This window comes from Ochotona princeps, chromosome 2, assembly GCF_030435755.1.
Source record: "Ochotona princeps isolate mOchPri1 chromosome 2, mOchPri1.hap1, whole genome shotgun sequence".
Taxonomy (NCBI): Eukaryota; Metazoa; Chordata; class Mammalia; order Lagomorpha; family Ochotonidae; genus Ochotona; species Ochotona princeps.
In genome coordinates, this window is record NC_080833.1 from 113,653,336 (window position 1) to 113,666,443 (window position 13,108).

A 13,108-nucleotide genomic window follows, 5' to 3' on the forward strand; every position below is an offset into this window, starting at 1 on the left:
CACCAGTATTCAACCATAGGAACCCTACCCCCCACAACCCAATCCAACCCAATCACTTCCCAAAGGCCCTGCTTTGACACACCACAATGGGATTAAGCTGCCACCTGCAGGACTATTAATATAAGACTTTGGAGTTAAGGGGTACAAATATTCCAACCATTGTCCATGTGTTTCAAAAATGTCAAAAGGCAAAAATGAAATACAAAACAGCTATTAAGTAATAAGCAACATTGATCCTTAGGTTCTGAATATAGATAGAGCCTGTCCTGGATTTATACCTTGTATTTCCCGGACTTACATCATAGCTTACCTTTCAGTTGTATTCATTCAAACTGGCAGACATTTGACCAGATTCATACCCCATGAATTTTAACCAGAGAAAATTTTATAAAATCTGTCAGTCTTGATGTTTAGTTTTCTGAAAATATTTATGTCAATTGTTTGTCTATATAAAACATGTAAGAGACAATAGACTCCATGGTTGAGATCAAGTATGCAGGATACATGTAAACTTCAGTGGGACCGTATAGTAAGTTGAAGAGCACTCCTCCATAATTCCTATCAGCCCAGTCTCAGAACATGTCTTTATTCAGAAATAAAATCTTTTAATAATGAATTTGGAGGAGAATCTGTCTGACATGAAAGAAGAACTGAGGCTAATTGGCAAGAAAGAATACACTAAAAATCCACAGACAGCAGGTGTTAGCTCTGGGGATTTAGGTTGCTGCTTGGGATTCAGGATAGCCTGGGTTCAAGTCCTGACTCTGTTCCCTGTTCTAGCACCTTGCACAGTGCACCCTAGCAGGCAGTGGTGATGGTTCAAGTATTTCAGTCACAGGGGAGACCCAGAGTGAGCCTCAGGCTCCTACCTTCAGCTTTTCCCAGCTCCAGCTATTGTAGGCATCTGGGAAGTGAACCAGTGAATGGAAAATCCTTGTCTCACTTGCTCTGTCTTTCAACGTAAAGAAATAAAAAAGAGGGGGTTCCATAGACAGATACCAGGAGGTTCTCATTAGTGAGTTCCTTGTCATTGGACACCCTGGGGAGAGAGTGTGGTGGAAAGAGGAAAGGAAAGAGGAAAATCAAGGCTACTATCATTGAATTGGAGGAATCATCACAAAGATGTATATCTAGGGGTTGTTTGGCTTTGATAGTCTGATGGTCTCTCAAAGAAGAGAACAGCAAGACCCGACTGCACACCCTCAGCAACTCTGGCTACCTGGATAAGACAGAATCAGGACTGAAGGGTGACTAGGAAAAAAACCCAAGAACAGAAACTAGGCTAGAGGGCATGTAAGTGTACGGTGATTTAACTGGTTTGCGTACGGAACTCATCAGTTCCCAGGGCAGCTAGAACATCGGCAGTATGTGCCAAGTTGAAATACTACTCCAGGGGCGTAGGAACCTAACTCATTTATCTCACCACCGGCCTTGCCTGTCTCTGAAAAAAGATTGCAAATAACTCAGCCCAAGCAGTATGTAAAGTCAATACACTCTGCATAGACAGTATTTAATCCATAACTCATGATAACATGCAGTGGCCATAGGACCAGGCTAGGCTTAGCTTTGTTGTTGGCAAAGTTCTGGACCCTGGAAGAGATTTTCCCTGTTGATAAATGTCTCCATGAAGTTACCTAGTTTAAGATTGTTCCAGTTAATTCTCCATTAATCCCACATTGCTGAAGTGGATTAGTCCCTTTGTGGATCATTAATATTTTTTCTTCATTCTAGGCAGATTTTCCCTGTCAACCAGGCAGAATGTCTGTAAATGACTCCTGTGTTCAGCAAACCCAAAGTGATTTAATGAATCGCTAAAGCAAAACATAATGCGAGAGGTTAAGCATTCTGCTAGGAGAAATATCTACCTGCTGAAGAGAAAAACACGAAGATAGAATGTCATCGGCAGCAATAATCACAGCATCCCTCTGTTTTTATTATAGATTCTTGTAGCACTGCCCTGCTGTCCAAGAATGCACACATTGGGAGCCAGGCCCATACAAGAGACAAGGAAGAGGACTATATTTGCTTTTTCCTGGAATTTAATCCAATGACCTCAAGTCCTTGAGTCATCCCTTGTTGCCTACCAAGATGTGCCTTGCCAAGGATCAGGAGCTGTTACTGGGACTCAAACCCAGGAATTCTGATATGGGATGCAAGCATTCCAAGCTCCATCTCAACCACTGTACCAAATGCTTACCTGGGAAAATATGTATCATAAAAACAAGCATGGATTTCAACATTTTGTACCACTATGAACTATTTTTTAAAGACTTATTTATTTATTTGAAAGGTGGAGTTACAGAGAGAGAGACACAGAGATCCATCTTCCACCTGCCAGTTCATTTCCCAAATGGCCACAATGGCCAGAGCTGAGCAAGTCTGAAGCCAGGATTTCTCACATGGGCACAGGGGCTCAAGTACTTGAGCTATGCTCCACTGCTTTCCCAGTTGCATTAAGAGGGCTGGATCAGAAGTGGAGCTGCAAGGACAGGAACTGGCACCTATAGGGGATGCCGGATCCACAGGTGATGACTTGATCAGCCTCACCACAGCACTGGCCCTGGACTTACCTTTTAATTCCATTTCCTACTAACCTTTTCAATTCTCATCCCATGTAAACAAACACATGCATGTGTGCACACATCCTATTGTTTCTAGGTCTCTGGAGAAGCCTAATACTAAGAGATCTTGTAATGCTGTGTCCCTGCCTGCAGAGCTCGAGTCTCAGATTGAAATCAACTCTAAGTTCATTGAGTGCATGGCTGGTGCCCTTTCCTCCCTTCATCCTTATATCCCAAATGCCCAGCTGTACTCCTGGCTTTGCCAAGTAGGCTCATGGTAAATGTGTTTTTAATCTATAATGAATAAAGACAGACCTTGTGCTCATGGAGCTCACTGTCTAGCAGGAAAAGATGACAAGTAATTAGGTGATTTTAATGCACTGTGACAAAAGCATTTACTTTTAGCACCAGAAGCCACAATGACATGACTCCTAACTCAAGGGACAAGTCACAGAAGCCTCTCTGGAGCAGGTGACTCCTGAGCTGTGCCTTAAAGGACAAGCAGGAGTTGACCATAAGAAGCTGAGAGCATAACTGCACAGGCAGGATCAATTGCATGTGTGAAGGTTAACCCAAGGTTTGCAGTGGAGAATTTTCGAGTGCACATCATGGGGCCTTTGAATGCAGAGCTAACACATTTGTATCTTGTATCAGTGGGAAACTGGCAGATGCTGATGCTGGCACCTCATCTGGGCATCTGTTCGCGGCCTGGCTGCTCTACTTCGAATCCACTTCCTTGTTAATTCATGTACCTGGGAAGGCAACAAAGGATGGTCCAAGTGCTTGGTCCCCTGATACCCATGTGGGAAACACACACAAAAGCTTCTGGCTCCTGGCTTCAGCCTGGCCCAGCCTGTTTACTGGGGCCATTTGGGGAGTGTACCAGCAGCTGGAAGATTTCTCTCTCTCTCTCTCTCTCTCTCTCTCTCTCTCTCTCTCTCTCTCTTTCTCTCTGACTTTCAAATAAGCAAAAAGCAAGTCTTTATAAAATACTTACATAAAATGTTCATTCATGGCCTAACTACATCAAAGTCCCTGCAGAATCACCAGGAATCACTGCCTTGGAAGCATTGGTGAGTGGTTCTGAGGGTCACTGCAGTTTGGGAGGAATTTCAGGAGTCTCTGAGAAGCTGTCCAGCATTGACTGACACACTGCCATATGCAATGACCACCTTCTTGTGCTACCTTGCCCTTGAGAAGCACAAAAATGGGGTACCTGATGCCCTTGCAGCACCCACCCAGGTGCTCAGACCCCCATGGAAGCTAGTGCTATGGGGATTCTAGCGCTCCCACAGAGCAGGGGCAGGACTGGAAACAAGGTGGTTCTCTGGCTTCTACTTTCCATTGAGCAGGGTCTCCTATAGCCCCTGCTGGGGGGCCTCAGAGGGACCTACTTCTGGCCCCCCAGCATCAGCAGTGCAGGGCATGTAGAACTTGCTGATTCAAATAGCACTGAAGGGGAACACGCTGATTTTCTCTGTTCCCTACAGTTGTGTTTCTCAGTAGATGAGACAAGGTCAATGGTCTCCTCCATCCCTTCCACTGGTGGTAGTGAGACCATGGGAAGAATTTTAGGTTATTTCCAAGGACAAATCACCCACCAATTCTGTACTTCTCTTTCTCAAAAGGTCCCTGAGGTAGAAAAGCACTGGAGCCACACCCCTTCCTTCTGCCTTCAGTTGCCCTAACGTCACTCCTCCCCTGTTGTTCCCCCAGTTGCTCATCTTGACTGGACCTCCTGAACTCTCAGCTTCACCTGCAAGAGCCCAGCAGGGACAGCATGCAAAAGCACTTACCATCTTGGGTCTACAAGAATGAGAAGAGGATGACTAAGGAACTGTGGAGTCACCACCACGCTGCTGGCAGCTCTAAACCCATCCGCTGCCTAATCTGCGGCCGGAACGAACCAGAGGCAGAGGCAAAGGCCTCTTTGCATTTCCCATTTGAAATCTCTCCTAACTGGGCTCTTTGTCTCCAACCCCTAATAGCTCCCTTCTCCCAGACTCACTCTCTGTGTAACTTGAATCTGATAGTGTGTCTCTTTTGAAGAAATCCTGGGGCTCCCCATCCTTGTCACAGGGAGAGCCTGCTCTGGCTCAGCCTGCAGCTTGGCTTCTTTCACGTTTGGGACCCTATGTTTCCACCCTTTCAGATGCCAGCTAGCCTGAGCACTCTATTTTATAGCACCAGAGTTGTAGCAGCCTATCCCCAACCTCTAGATACCTACAGCCCTTGAACTCACCTTCCACACCAGCCAGTCCTGGCCCAGCCCATCCCGTCCCAGTCTGCTGGGCACAGCAGTTGTCACTGTGCCAACCATCTGTTTGCTTTTTGTCTCTCCCACCAGACTTTGAACTCCATGAATTCAAAGACCATGAAGTATTCATCTCTTTGCTTTGTCAAGGCTGAAAGATGAAACAAGGAGCAAGGACCAAAGCCAGTGTGGTAAAGGACCCACTGGGACACGTGGAAAAAAGTGGCCTCAGGCACCCCAGTTGTTAAGCAACTGGAGGCAGCACCAGTGCCCTGGTATAGCAGGAAAAGCTGCTGCCTCCAGTGCTGGCATCCCAAGTGGGTGCTGGTTTGTGTCCTGGCTGCTTTAATCCTGATCCAGCTCCCTGAGGGTGTCCTGGAAAAGCCGGCGGAAGACGACCCTGGAGTTTGGGCCCCTGCCACTCATTTGAGAGACCCAGATAAAAGTCATGGCATAGGTCTAGCTCAACGCTGGCCATTGTGGCCATCTGGGGAGTGGACCAGATGATGGAAGATCTGTGTGTGTGTGTCTGTCTCTGAGTGTAGTTCTGACTCACAAACAAATGAATAAATCTTAAAAATTTAAAAAAAAAAGCCATCCTAACATATCAGAGGAAGCCTGTTCTCCAAGAGCTTGGTGAGAGAAGTACTGCCCCCAGAGCCGACGCGTCCTCATCATTCTCTCGGAACACGGATGCCTCTCCACTCTCCCCGAGCCCAGGCTCCCCAGCCCAGGTGCACAGCTGGGCCCAGCTTTCTGAAGTGGCCCTTTGACTCTGAATCCTCCTTGTGGTGCTCCTCTGCTGTCTCCCTCCCTGCGCCAGGAGGGAGTCTGGCACCAAAGGTCTTGAGGGCAGAGCCTCCCCAGCCACACCTCCAGGTTGAGTGAGTCTCCAAGGTGCTTCCATGGGTGGGAGGGGCTCATCTCTCCTCTCTGGGGAGGATCTGCAGCCTAGAAATTGCAGTTGCTTCCTCTATAAGCAGACAGGCAGCAGGGAGGGACTAGAAGAAACAGACCGCAGTGTGGCTGCTCTTTCTCCCCTCACCTGCACACACAGTAAAGAACACGCTCCAAGGTAACCATGAAATCTGGGGGCAGACTATCACCCCACATCCCAGTTCCTCCCACAGTAACTCCCCAGGCAGGGAAAGGCTGCCACCAGATCTGCTGGCTGGAAGTTCGGGTCTTCCTGGACCTAAGCAGGGAAGAAGCACCTGCATGACCACCTTGATTTTTTCAGTGTTGAGCTGGGAAGTTTTAGAAGCTGCTAGGAAGCAGATAAAATGGGCTGTGGTTGAAGCTTTGCAAAGTAGATGAGTAGCAAGGCACTCAACATCTACGAGGCCAGAAAGTGGTGGTTCTCTGGTCTCTGGCCTCCTCCCTTAATCAGACTCAGATACCCTAACACATCCTCTCCCACCAGCCTCTTAGCCCCAAACCAGTGCCTGCCTTCAGAGAAGTCATCCTCTTCCTTCCATGATTTCCTTCTCCTGCTCCCCTGACAGGAAGTTAAGGAGCTTGGAAGTGTAACTTGGGTTTACATGGTAACTTTTATGGGCCTGAAACACTTTGGCCTTCATCAGCCTGTTCCTCCATAAAAATTATATGGAATGTTTTATGACGGACGGTCAGTATAAAAATAAATGCAGCCCGGGCAAGATCCATGCTTACATTCCCAGTGTTATCATACTCATTTTCTTCTTCCTATTTCTCAAGAACTTAGAGTTCAACAATTTCATGGACCCCAGAAAGGATCATGGCCTCTGTGTAATACCCTCCTGGACCTAGTGGGTACGTGGCCCCGGAGTGACTCCTGTGCACACACAGCACAGTGGGTGCGTAAAGCTGCCTTCTCACATCCACAAAGCTGCCTTCTCATATCCGTTTCTGTCAGAAGCCCCGTGATAAACCCAGGAAGCCCAGGTCACATTTAAGAGACAAACACAGTGAGATCTTCTATCCGCTGGTTCACTCTTCAAATGCCTTTAACAGCTGAGGTTGGACCAAATGTAACCAGAAGCCAGAATCACAATCCAGGCCTCCCATGTGGGTAGCAGGTACACAAGTACTTGAACTGTTGTTGCCTCCTAGGGTGTGCGTCGGCAGGAAGCCAGCATTGGAAGCAAAGCTGGGACTCAGACCTAGTTGCTCTGAGAAGCATGGAGGCATTCCAAGCACTGTGCCAACAGCTGTGCCAAATGACAACTTCCCCTCTAAATATTTTTTTAAAAAAAACTGAAAAACAGATAGAGAGAGAGAGAGAGAGAGATATCTCATTTGCTGGCTCATTCCACAAATGGTTGCAATAGCTGAACCTAGGCCAGGCCAAAGCTAGGAGCCTATAGCTCCAGCAGGGAGGCAGGGACCTGGATTAAGTGGGTCAGAAACACAGGTAACTGGGACTCAGATCCAGGCACTCCTATATAGGATGCTGACATCCCAAGCAATGGCTTCACCCTCTGTGCCACCGTGCTTGCCCCACCTCAAGCCAATTTCCTAAGTAGACTCATTGCCAGTGATTCTGACAGCCTCTCTGCTGTGCCCTGACCACTGTGGACAATCCTCAACACAGCCAAGACATCTTGGGTCTAATCAAGCCAAGCTCCAAATTGTTGTTTCCAGTATTCAAAATCTTCTTCTGACCCTAGATCTTACAGCATGTGGCAATGCCATGGGATTCTAGGATCAAAACTTACATTTCCTTAAGTTTGGAAATCTTAGGAATTCAGGGCCTGGCAGCATGGCCTAGAAGCTAAAGTCCTCACCTTGAACACGCCAGGATCCCATATTGACGCCAGTTCTAATCCTGGCAGCTCCACTTCCCATCCAGCTCCCTGCTTGTGGCCTGGGAAAGCAGTCGAGGACGGTCCAATGCTTTGGGACCCTGCACCTGCGTGGGAGACCTGGAAGAGGTTCCAGGTTCCCGGCTCCGGATCGGCACAGCACCGGCCACTGCGCTCACTTGGGGAGTGAATCATGAGACGAAAGATCTTCTCTGTATCTCCCCCTCTCTGTATATCTGACTTTGTAATAAAAATAAGTAAATCTTAAAAAAAAAAAAAAGAAATCTTAGGAATTCAGGGAAATGGAAGTTAAGTGATGACTATGGGTAGATTGCAATAACATTACAAATAAGAATGGACCCATAAATGAAACTTGAATTATTCTTTCAACTAGTGGTTTATCAAAGCCACCAATATCATAAGTCAATATCTCTACATTCATGTTCCATTACTGCCTCCCCTTGGCAACTAACACAGCTGTTTAGCAACTGTGAAAGTTCCCATGCAGAGTAGCTTCCCAATTAACAAATCAATTAAATCAGAGCATTAACTCTGTGGCTGCACAGTTATAAACATTCACGTATCTGCCTATTAAATGGTGTCTTAGCTGCACCAACTGAATCATCGCTGAGGTGCGGCATTGGTCAGATTTCCTGAACCTGTTCTAAATTCCTTTTGAAATCAGAACAAAGATAGAATTTGAATTAAAAAAAAAGATGAATTATTTGGCATATTAAATTATAAAGTGAGGGGTTGTTTTGTATTTCAACATTTTTATAAATTCAAATACGGACATACCATATGAGGAGGGACATACCTGTAAAAGATAGAGTGGACACATCTTGTTTTGCATAAATCATTGCATGCTATTGTGAACTTGTGAAACCTAACTAGAGAATCTAATCACTTGGACTCTTCACTCTCAGTCACCCCCTTTTTATGAGTTTATGGGATTTCTGTTACCCCCTCCCCAAGTTTCTTCCCCCGCAACCCTATTGAGTTTCCCCTATATTATTACTAGAGTATAGTTCTTCATAAGCAGTCATATGCTAATCATTGCAGGTATGAACAATGACAAAAAGTCCAGCATCCTATTGTCAAGATATAGTTAACAGTTTCACTGGGAGTCCATCTTTGATCTGGAAGTAGAGATGCATACTGCATTGCATCCTCACATCTGAACATGATAGTCTCCATTACACAGTTACTGTATATCCCCTTAAATGAAAAGCCACAAAACATAATCAACAACGGGAAGAACAATATAAATTTACAATTCCATGAAGTTAAATAACATGCCACTGGATATGATGGTCTCCATTACACAGTTACTATATACATCTCCTTAAATAAAAAGCTACAAAACATAATCAACAACAGGAAGAAAAAATAGAAACTTACAATGCCATGAAGTTAAATAACATGCTACTGAATGACCAATGTGTTGCTGAAGAAAAGAAAAAAAGAAAATCAAGAAACTTCTTGAAGAAAATGGTGCTACTGTATGCTCTATGAGTCAGTGAAGAATTTAATGAGGAAGAAAAATGTTTTGAAGAGATGAAACTAAAAACATCAAAATCCACGAGATACAGGTTCCTTTGATCTTTGTTGGTGAGATGTATCTTCTGTATGCAACAAATAGATAGATTTTGTTTTTTAATGCAATCTACTAATCTATGACATTCAATTGATGAGTTTAACCTATTTACATTCTGGGTGAATATGAATAGGTGGTCATTTGTTCCTGTCATTTAGCAATGGGTTATTCATTGTTCTACTCTTCTGTTGTTATTTTACTGGGATGTTCTTCACTTTTGCCTTTGGTTTTGGTGGGTGTTATTCCTCTTCTCTGTCAAGAGAACATCTTTAAGGATCCTTTGCACAGCAGGTTTGGAAGAGACATATTCTTGTAACTTTTCTTGGCTGTGGAAGAATTTTAGTTCATTTTCAAGAACAAAGGAAAACTTTGCTTGGATCGTTATCCTGAACGAAAATATTTTGCTTTTAGAATCTGGAATATGTCTCTCCATTCTCTTCTGGCCTGTAGAATTTCCTGTGGGAGGTCTCCTGTGAATTTAATTGCCATTCCTTTATATGTCAATTGATTTTTTTTCAAGAGTGCATTTAAGGGTCTTTTTCTTATGTTTGATTGTAAAGAGCTTGATTATCATGTGTTGTGGTGAAGCTCGCTTTTGGTTAACACTGTTGGGAGTTCTGTGCCCCTCCCGGATGTTGTGTCCCAATTCTTTCTCTAGATTAGGGAAATTTTCCCTTATGATTTCATTAATACATTTGTAAACCCAGCTTCTCTTTCTGCACCTTCTGGGACTCCCACAGCTCCTATATTTGGCCTTTTTAATAGTGTCTTTCAACTCTTGAATTTTTTTTAGCTTGACCCATCTCTGCTTCCAGCTTTTTGTTTGTTTTCCCCTGATGACAAGAAATATCTTCCAATTCTGAGATTCTTTCTTCTGCCCCCTTCATTCTAATTTGGAGACTCTCTACCGCACTTTTAATTTGCTCCACTGTATTCTTCATTTCTGATCTATCAGTTTTCATTTGATTCATTTCCTGTGTGACATGGTTCTTAAGTTTCTTATATATTACGTGTTTCTTATTGTTCATAAGAATTTTTTGAATTCTTATTGAATTCTTATTGTTCATAAGAATGTTTTGAATTCTGTATCCCCCATTTTTTCAATGTTTTCCTCAGGTAACTCTGAGGTTGGCAAAGGCTTTTTCTCCTTGCAGGGGTGTGTTCAGTAATATTCATTGTGCCTCTGTCTCTTCCTTTGCTCTTGGTCATTGTATTTCTAGTTATCAGAGTCTTCTCCTTGGGGCAGGTTTCCAAGCTGTGTCATGCACAGGTCTGCAGTTCAGTTTTACTTATTGTGGTAGGTACATGGTTCTTTGTTTGCAGTCACTTGTGCCACTCCCTCCAGCAAGGTCTGGGTTCTTATGTTAGACTTCCACCATGGTCTCCATAGCCCTAGGTCCTGGCTCACCAGTCTCTACCTCCTGTGATTCCATACTGAGGCTGCACTGTTGTCTGTACAACGTTTCTTCCACCTCTAATTAGAGCAGTTCCCGGGATTAAGGTGTCCTACATCACTAGATTGTTGGTGGTGTTGATCTTGACAGAACCTGTTGGCCATTAGGTCTGAGGGCCACACAGACCTATTTTGACCTGTAGGATGCCAAAGTCAAAATGGGACCAGTACAATGCACTGAGCTCAGTGAGTTCGCTCCCAGCTCTGTGCGTGCTCAGCTCACTGTTGTCCCTGCAGTCTTAACGTCTTTCCATTTGTACAAAATGGCACCTGATGTGCTACTACTAGAGTTCTTGATCTGCTGGCCGTCAGGTGTGTTGGCTACTCAGACCTATCTTAGATGGAAGCTGTAGGATGTCATGCTGTTGCAGTTCACCAAGTCAGAAATGAGTTCATTCCCAGCTCAGTGCATGCACAGTCCTGTCCCATAGTCTTTGTCTCTGTATACAAAATGGTGCCCAGTTCGTCTCTAGAGGGTAAACTTAGCTATAAGATCCACCCTGTTCCCGCACAGCCCATCTAGGACCTCCTGCTCTGCCTCTGCTCCTGGTCAAATCAAACAGACCAGCATGATGGACGGTTCTTTGTCTGGATTTAGCTTCTGAGATCCTGGTGAATGCCCCTTCCCACCTTGTAACTGGTGTAATTCCAGCTGCTGGTGCAGTTCAGATGTTTGCTGAATCATGTCAGTAAGTAGTTATAACATCCTTTCTTAAAAACAGAAACAAGGAAAACCAGATTGTTGCAAGAATTTCATTATAGCTAGATACTGTACTTCATCTATTTCCTTTTATTCAGACCTTTAAGTGAGTCCCTGGTCTGGGATTACTGTAATTACGCCACAATAAACATCCTAGCCAGACTTCTTCAGTATCAGTTCCTAGAAGCTGGACTTTCCTGGTCAAAGTCTAGGGGAACAATTTATTTTTTTATTTATTATTTTTAATTCATTAATTACATTGTATTATGTGACACAGTTTCATAGGTACTTGGATTCTCCCCACCACCCCCCAAACCCTCCCACCATGGTGGATTCCTCCACCTTGTTGCATAACCACAGTTCAAGTTCAGTTGAGATTCCCCCATTGCAAGCATATACCAAACATAGAGTCCAGCATCTTATTGTCCAGTCAAGTTCAACAGCTTCTTAGGTATACCCTCTCTGGTCTGAAGACAGAGCCAGCAGAGTATCATCCCGATCAACTAAAAGCTCCAACATACCATCAGCAAAAATTTACATCATTATGGAATTAATTGACATAGTAATGAGTAACCAATATGTTAAAAGTAAATGCGAGTTCTTCACCACCTTCTGTGACCACCTCATTGACAGTTCAATTTTAGTTTATACACAACATATAACATACATAACATAACATGTTATACATAACATCATATCATCTTAAATTAAGGCAAACATGTGGTATCTAACCTTTTGGGATTGGCTCATTTCCCTTAGCATTATGGTTTCCAGTTTGGCCCATTTGGCCACAAAGAACTGCATTTTGTTTTTTTTAATAGCTGAGTAGTATTCCATGGAGTAGATGAACCATAGCTTTCTTATCCAATCCTCTGCTGATGGGCATTTTGGCTGCTTCCATGTTTTTGCAATTACTGATTGTGCTGCTATGAACATAAGAGTGCATGTTGGTTTCTCATAAAACAAGTGTTCTGGATATATTCCTAGGAGTGCTATTGCTGGATCATAAGGTAGGGGAACAATTTAAATCTCACTTTGTACCCACTGCGAAACAGCCTTCCAGAAATACTTCTCCTCTCATCCGCAGCATATGAAAGAAACAAAGTGTGGTGATCATAAAATAAACAAATAAAAAAAAATCAAACGCATGTGAGGACAGTATCAGGGGCTTGAGAGGCCCCGCTGGGAGCGGCTGCCTGGGTAAGCGCTTTCCGAGGCCTTCAGGTAGTGCCCACCTCGCCTGGGTGGAACCTCTCTGGGGCATACGTGGCTGTGCTGCCGGCTCCCCACGCCATCTTTCTCCCCCGCCCCAACCCCAGTTTTTAAATGAAAGTTTGAGGTAGTCTAGAGTTTGAAAGTTTTTAGCTATAGAAACACTCATTAGAAAATATTTGTTTTTATATCTGAATCTGAAACAAGGGCAAGGAGAGATGGACACAGAGCAAGGTCTTCTATGCACTGACATATCCCCAGGAGGGCTGCAGTACAAGGACTAGACTAGACAGCGGCCAGAAGCCTAGAGCTTCATCAGGATCTCCTATCTGAGGCAGCCAGAAGCCTAGAGCTTCATCAGGATCTCCTATCTGAGCTTCAGGGGCCTGAGCACTCGGGCCATTTTCCACTACTTTCCTAGGCACATTATCAGGAAGCTGGATCAGAAGTGGAGCAGCGGGCCTGGCAGCATGGCCTAGAAGCTAAAGTCCTCGCCTTGAACACGCCAGGATCCCATATTGACGCCGGTTCTAATCCTGGCAGCTCCA